Below are 7,634 nucleotides of genomic sequence, written 5' to 3' on the forward strand. Positions count from 1 at the left end.
AAAAGAGGAAAGGGGGAAAAAAGAAGAATAGAAAGAGGTAAGGAAAGAGGAGAGGGGCAGCAGAAGAAAAGTTGGCACCTGCCTCGTGTTAGACTCTGGTGTGGTCTCCAGCTTTCTGCTCAGAGATGGAACATTGGCCAAAGCCCTTAGGGTAACACTTAATTTAACTAAAATAGCTTCTATTTGGATGCAATTTCCACCCACACAGCTGCCTCAATAAGACCAAAAGGCCTTATAATTCTATATTTAACACTATTCCAATATTATTATGGGTTTTTAACCCACAGATGATTTACTCTCCTGTATAAAGAGATTAGTTCATGGAAACACTCAGAGCAAGCAGCTGCCAGTTCTGTGAGACACGAGAAGTTAAGGAAAAGAAGCAGCTCTCCTGGCACCTCCCTTGTGCCATGCAGGGTGCAGAGATGCAGAGATGGAATCCTCTGAGCTGTCCCACTCAGCAGTGAGTGACAGCCTGGAGCAGGAGAAGCTCCCAGGTGGGATCAGTTCAGAGCACTCCCAGGGACTGAGGGGCAGCCACATCTCACACTGCAGAGGGAAGAGCTTCGGGCTGGCAACGAGGGTTCAATCACCAGCCTCAGGCACTGGCTGAAAAATGGGATGGCAACAAGTGAATGGAGGGGCTCCAAGGGGTCCCAGCCCTGAGTCCTCTCTTGCCTTGTCATATTCTTTGCATAAACAATCTGAACCCAAATATTTGTTGCTGCTATTAGTATTGGGAAAGCCATTAAGACACCCCCTTTTCCAAATTGCAAGAGACCTTCCAGCTTCCAGTCCTAATTTTCTCAAGGCCAAGGTACAGCCTCTTACCACTTTTCCCTTTAAATTGTTATTTTCTCTCATTTTTAGTTCCTAAGAATACATTTTGCCCAGCCCTTGCTTTCCAAAGCTAAGACTGGAGGAGTTGTGCTGTCACCCTTCCCCCTGCTCCTCCAAGCAGCCATTCCCTGCACCCAATCCAGTCTCAGACCAGGCACAGGAAATTCCAGATGAGATTTTTTTTTCCCAAGAATGTACAAAGACATCAATATTCCCTATCACTAGCAGAAATTACCAAAATAAATGTGCAAAGTATTTTTATAAATACAGTGAGGGCAACATTGTAATTCAGATGGAGATAAATGTTCCCAGCAGGTGAATAAGCCCTTGACAAAATGTGAGGTTTTAGATGCCCTTCTTTGTCCCTAAAATTTTGGGTGTTCATTGACAAATCACCCATTTATCTTTTCAAGTCAGCCCGTTTTACAGTGATGTAAGGGATGCTACAGCAGCAGCAGAATGGAGGCATAGCAAATAAAATACTTTGATTGAATAAGCTCTTCATAATTTCACCAGCAAATCTACATTTTGCATCTCTTGGTTAAACAAGAAAATGGATTTTAAAAATTCCATTATAATATAACCTAAGGCAACAAAGTACCTTTAAAAATTAGTCAAATTCTGAGTATAGACAGAGTGCTGACATATTTAACTACGGGGACTTTTGGTCATCTACAAGAAGGAAAAATCTATATATAATTTGGCTGATTTTATCAGAATACTTGGAAGAGTATCTATCATCAATTAAGAACAAATGAAAGGAGTTTTTATTTAGAGACAGGAAGTGACTAAAGGTCTTGGGGGGAAACAGGAAGGGAGTTCCATATTCCCTGAGCAAGTCAAATTAACAAGCAAGAGGAAAACTTAAAAGAGCTCTGTAGTACTGAAACTATTGCAAAACACTTCAGGTTTTAGCTCTTTAGAAAACTATTTTACAATTCTGCTAGGAAGATTGACAACAAGTAGGAGTATTTTGCAGATATTCAGCAATTTATTTTACTTTAAACTTAGTGAAAACTTAGTTTTCATGAGCTGTTTTCTTATAGCAAAGTTAGGAAGGAAAGCATTCCATGAGAGAAACCCCAGTGGGGATATTTCTGAATTTCCACAACAGTGCTGCCAGTAGTGATGTACTGGTGGGATTTTGTCAGTCCACTCTGACCTTCTGCTTTATCTCACACAGAAGTAATATGATATCACAGCAGATCATGGACTAAGATAATAGTGGTGATAGGACAAATGCAGCACTGTCACCTCACAGCAGGATCCAGCAGAAAACCCCCCACATTTGGTGTCAGACAGCAATTTTAAAGGATGGATTTAAAATTGCGAGGGTGGCCGGATTTCTGTCCCTCCTTTCAAGCTTTAAGGAAAATCTCCCAGGTTTCAGACATAATGTCTTTATCTCTGGAAGGATAAAACTCTGTAATTCTTTGTTTTCAGATTATGCCAGTGCTGAATCGAGCAGATTTGCCTCACAGGTTTGTCTTCACTTGAACACCTGCTGTACTTCTTTTCAAGATCAGCAGTGGCATATTGTGACAAAATCACTGCTTAGTTTATTAATACAAATGCAGCATATGGAGGGGGAAAAGTGTGAAAACAATAGAACAAAGGGATTTCCATCTCTTGATGGTAACTGAGCCAGGCTGGGCTTTATTGCAATCTTCTGTGAGGCCTTCCTTGTCCTCTGCTATAAATAACATTTTCTTGATGATAACGTCTCTAACCTGTTATATTCTTTAGTGTTCCAGGCACTTCTTATTCTGGAATTGTTTGATTGGGATCAAACACATCCATTTCTGCAGTAAATGTCCCACTAACCATGGCAATATAAGTACTGTGATTCAGACCTGCCACACCACACCCTGTAGAACTTCCTTCAGCCAGCCAGGTGCTGAGCCCATCCAGCTTCATGAACCAGAGCAGTTTCAGGACAGCTCTAAAAGACACCAAGTGCCACCAGTGAAAAGCTGCCATTAGCTGTAGCTTTAAATTCCTACATCCAGGTAATTTCTTTTTGGTCTCTGTAAGCTATCATTCAAAGTGACCAAAGCCTTTGCATGCCATTAAAATGATGTTACAACAGTGAACAAGAACACATTTATTCATTGATAAAATTTGTAGCATTCGAAGGGAACCAAAACAACAACAATGCTCTCCAGCAAATGAGACTATGACATGAAAAACTCACCTCTCTAAAGCTGCCCAGGGATCCACTGTTAATGGGAATTTGGTCTGATTTCTCTTTTTCTTGGAAAGAACCCCTTTGGTCTTACCTAAAAGACAATACAATTAACTTTATGTCTTACTGACACCCTCAGGATTTTGTAATTCTCAGAATACATGTAATTCCCCACCTTAGGTTTAATGTTGTCAGCCCCTCACACTTTTAAGAAATACAATTAAATTATTCACTTCCCAGTTTGGCCATAATACTTCTCACTCTTGAGGAACATAAGGACCATCAGTTTAATTGGATCTAGACAAAAAAAAATCCATTCTCTATTAACAAACAGCTCGAGATAGTATCAACTACTTTTTCTAATTAATGTTCCCCCATCCTAATTTTTATTTTAAATCACCTCCACATTGTGATTCCAAGTACTGAGTTAGTGATGCCACTCACTCAGTGATGAGAACAGCAAGAATGAGCACTCTGAAATCATGGCATTTTACCTACATTATTTTAAGACTTTTTTAAAACTTAGGGATTTATTACAGTTATAATAAATTGGAATTTAAGCTGGTTTCTTTGTAAAGGGAAAAGTGTACATAATTTATATTAGAGATCAATTTTTGCTCTTTCTCAGCATTGATATTGACCCACATAGGAAAGAAACAGCCTGGTAACCAACATTCAGGGTTATTCCCTTGGCTACCAAATGTGCCCTAGGAGAAAACAAACAGATTGATGGGGGCAACATTTTCACCATTACTGTAGACAAGGCTGATGGCATCACTTTTGGAATTAAGAAACTTAACTATACAGGCAAAGTGTGCAGAGGGAGCAGCACTTTGATCTGAACTCACATTTGAAAGGAAGAGCTGCTATTTTCCAGAACTTTGCTCACTTCTTAACAACTTGTGCCTTGCAAATGCCTTTAGCAGGCTCCAGCAGCTGGAGCCTTCAGCTGGGTCATGGTGGTACTTGGGGCCACAGAGCGTTTCTGACGTCCAGGGATGGAATGTAGGGCAGCTTTGGAAACACCACCAGGACTGAGGCTTCTTTCTTAGAGTATTTAGGGAGCTCTTCCTTTTATCTGGGTCAGACAAAGATAGGACAGCTAAGAAATGTCCAACAGGACTTCCCTGTTTTCTCAGTACCACGTCCAGCTGGGCATACACTGAAGCCCTTTACCTCCCTCACCTTTCCCCAGATAAAATATTCCAGCTTTTGAACACTTTGGGTAATTTCAGTTAACTATGGCAGTGGCAGAAGATTCAAGGATATTGAACTCCTGACAGTTTTGTAGAAACCAGCAGCTGGCTAAATTAGAGAGAGCTGATGAGCTCTCCAGTGCAGAGGGAGCCAGGAGAAGCTGGTGGTTCCCCATTCCACTGGTGTATATATAAGGAGTTTTTACAAGCCTGCCTGTCATTAACGCAGATGGCAAAACCAAAAAGGAGGATGAGAGAACGACTGAAGATATTCCAGGACAGAGATGCAAACAGTGTAAGACCTGGAGCTATAGGAAACTTGAATTTGCTTGTTTTACTGGTTTGGAACTAGTTTCTGACTGGTGTAGATAGGGATCTATTTTAGGTGAGTCATGCCAGTGGTGAAGGATTACCTAAGTGCAACCACAGTGTTGGCAAGGGAATAAAAGGAATCCTGTAGGCTGAAGTCTTTCTGATATATCCTGTAAAAAGGAGCAGAAATGAGAGGAAGAGATACTGAGAAAACAGCACATGAAAAATAAGTGGCACAGGGCTACTTTAGTCTCTAAAGAAAACCAAAGTTGTTCAGATTTCTAGAGCATGATGTTTGGCAGGTATCCCTTACTCTAAACTATTTTCAGTGGTTTGGGGGTTTTTTTCAGTGCAAATATAGGTTTTACTTTTCTCATTTTATCTGGTGAAAAACTAACATATTTCAGTAAAAACTAACTACTTGAATGACATGTAACATCTGCTCAAACTATTACTTCAGCACTGGCTGTTAGCTAAGAATTACTGGATTTATTCCATCAGGTAGAATCAGGTTGCTAAACAGGGTAAGTTTTAACATATGAGCCTGGAAATAACTTGGTTATATCCTGGGGAGAAATGCCTGGGTAAATTGAAAAAAAAGACCAATCAGTTTGGCTTTAAACATACAACAGCTAGTTGTATGTTATTTGTTTCTCATTCAATTTTACTCACTTGAAGTTTTTGAAAATAAAATCAGAATTTAGAATAGCACTCTTTCTTTAAGACTTATCCAACTAAATTGATTCAACAGAACTCTTGTAAAGGACAGTTGCTTATAAGAATAAGATCATGGAATCATAAAATGATTTGGGCTGGAGGGGACCTTCAAGACCATTTGATTTTTCTCCCCTCACCCTCTTATTCCATAGGCAGGGATACCTTTCACTAGAACAAGTTGTTTCAAGACCATCCTTGAACACTTCCAGGGAAATGTAAACCATATAATCATATAATTCTTCAACTCTGCAGTGGGCTGTAAAGCCAGTCTCCCTGAGCAGTTTTTGGACCCTACACCAGCAGCAGTTTTTTACCTAGACTGGAGGAGGAGGAGCAAGGCACACAGATATGTGATCCCTTTTGGGCTGCCACTGAACACATGTCAGTTTTATTTGTTCTTTTAGCAACACTGTATTTCTTACAGTAGAACTGTTTTGTAGGTATCCTAGTAAAAAAGCAGAGACTCAAAACAAAGGCCTATTGAGTGGCATTTCAAATACATTCCTTGGATGGTGAGAAGGCAACCTTCTTGCTCCTATTAATGACATCTAAAAATTCCTCCATTTTGCTCAATAACTCGTGATCCCAGATGACATTTAGGCAGTTTCTTGATACTTCAGGCTGCTCATGTAGCTGATGTGATGGTCAAATGTACCTCTGACCACTCATGTGGTGCCTTTGCAGTACTTATGGATGTGTCATGCTTACCTTCTACTCTTGTCTCACAGAATCCTCAGATTCAGCCCACTTGGAGCCAAAGCCCCTCAGCAGATCATCACTTCCCTGGTGTTCTGCTCATCTGACCTGGTTTAGCCCTTCTTATAGCTCGGAAGTTCACACTGATGTTCAGTTGTTGCACTGAATTCTTCTTTGAAGCAACTATCCTTTCTTTTTCTTCAAGAGTATAAGAAATAGAACAATTGTAAGGCACCACAAAGGATATACTTTCTATATTAAGTAAGTGTAATATTCCATCCTGGCTTCTCCATGAGATGAGTGATAGTTATGCCTTGGGAGAATCAGCCTCTCTTCCCTCATCTGAGGATTTTTTGCCTCCTTTAAAATCCACTTCTATGACTGCTCCAGAATGCTGAACTTGTAAAAGTAATTTATGTATCCCACTATGGGATAAGAGGGGAGACAGCTGGGAGCAGACAAAAAGAGATTCCAAAATGGACCAGACCTCCAGCTGCTGACCCACAGAACAGAAAGATCAGCACTGGCACCATCACAAACCATTAACTTTAATTCCCCCAGGCTAAAACAGCCCAGGACTGGGTAATTCTTACTTCTCCATATAGCATCCATCTAAGTGCAACTAAATAAAGATAAACATATTATTCCTAAAAATAGCACGGGATGTCATCACTCATATTTTTCAGAAATAGCAAGAGCTATTTAAACTGCCTTGACAATGAAATCAGGTGCCACCATATAAATACACAGTATATGATACACTGGTTCAATTTTAGATTGTTTTATGGCAACTGGATGATATTTAAATTTTTATTGCATTCCTACTAATATGTAAGTTTTAACACATTGTGTTGGGATATTTTTTTCCTCTCTGCTTAGGAATTTTAGTTAAAATTATAGATATTCCTTCAGTCTAAGTATTTTTGCATTTATAGTTGTGTGTGGCAGATGGATGGATGGATGGATGGATGGATGGATGGATGGATGGATGGATGGATGGATGGATGGATGGATGGATATCCAAAGTGTGAACCAAAAAAGCCAAACCTATCAGACTGGCTGTTGGACACTAACTAGGTGCAGTTTACCCTCTGGAGTGCCCAGGCTCCCCAGTCAAGAAGCAAGGCTCAGTGTGTTACACAACATTGGCACGTTATGAAGTCAATTCCTCCTACACACAGTTCACAAAGCTCAATACAACAGGTGGATGAAAGACGTGTTGCGTAGGGGTGTTTTGGAAAACTGAGGCAACAACAAACCAAAGGGGTCAGTGGAAAAAGAGCAGTCAGCTTTTCCACTTCCCATTCTTGGGTAGCTGTTTTCTCTTGAATTGTTTGGGATTTGCTTGGATTTGCAAGGCAGGTCTAGAACAAGTAAGGAAAGATAGAGCTGCATTGAGAAAATCCAAGAGAGCTCAGGATAAGATGCCATAGTGCCAGGCACTGTCTGCTCTCTGCAGGCAGTGGCACACACTCCGTGAGCCCTCCTCAGCTGTAAGCTCCTAAGGCAAAGCCCCCATAATCTGCGATTGACAGAGGCAGCACCACGAGCCCGCAGCGCCGGAGGCAGCCCCTGACGCTGTGCGGGGCTATAAATACCTTCTGCCACCAGGGGCTCCTTCAAATCTTTTCCAATCAGATTTCTCCCACTGAGCAGCCACTCAGCTGGGAGCACGGCCCAGCCTGGTA

General features: G+C 40.9%; 1 long non-coding RNA gene across 1 annotated transcript; it reads right to left on the bottom strand.

Annotated features, from left to right (window-relative positions):
* Positions 1-3,257: 3,257 nt before the first annotated feature.
* Positions 3,258-6,126, bottom strand: LOC120506045. The gene is made up of 4 exons (XR_005628414.1): positions 5,959-6,126; positions 4,635-4,703; positions 3,874-4,103; positions 3,258-3,322 (listed from the first exon to the last, which is right to left on the bottom strand). It is a non-coding gene; the product is annotated as an uncharacterized LOC120506045 (long non-coding RNA).
* Between the last annotated feature and the right edge of the window lie 1,508 nt (positions 6,127-7,634).

The sequence above is a fragment of the Passer montanus genome, unplaced genomic scaffold (genome assembly GCF_014805655.1).
Source record: "Passer montanus isolate IOZ18808 unplaced genomic scaffold, ASM1480565v1 scaffold37, whole genome shotgun sequence".
Classification (NCBI taxonomy): Eukaryota; Metazoa; Chordata; class Aves; order Passeriformes; family Passeridae; genus Passer; species Passer montanus.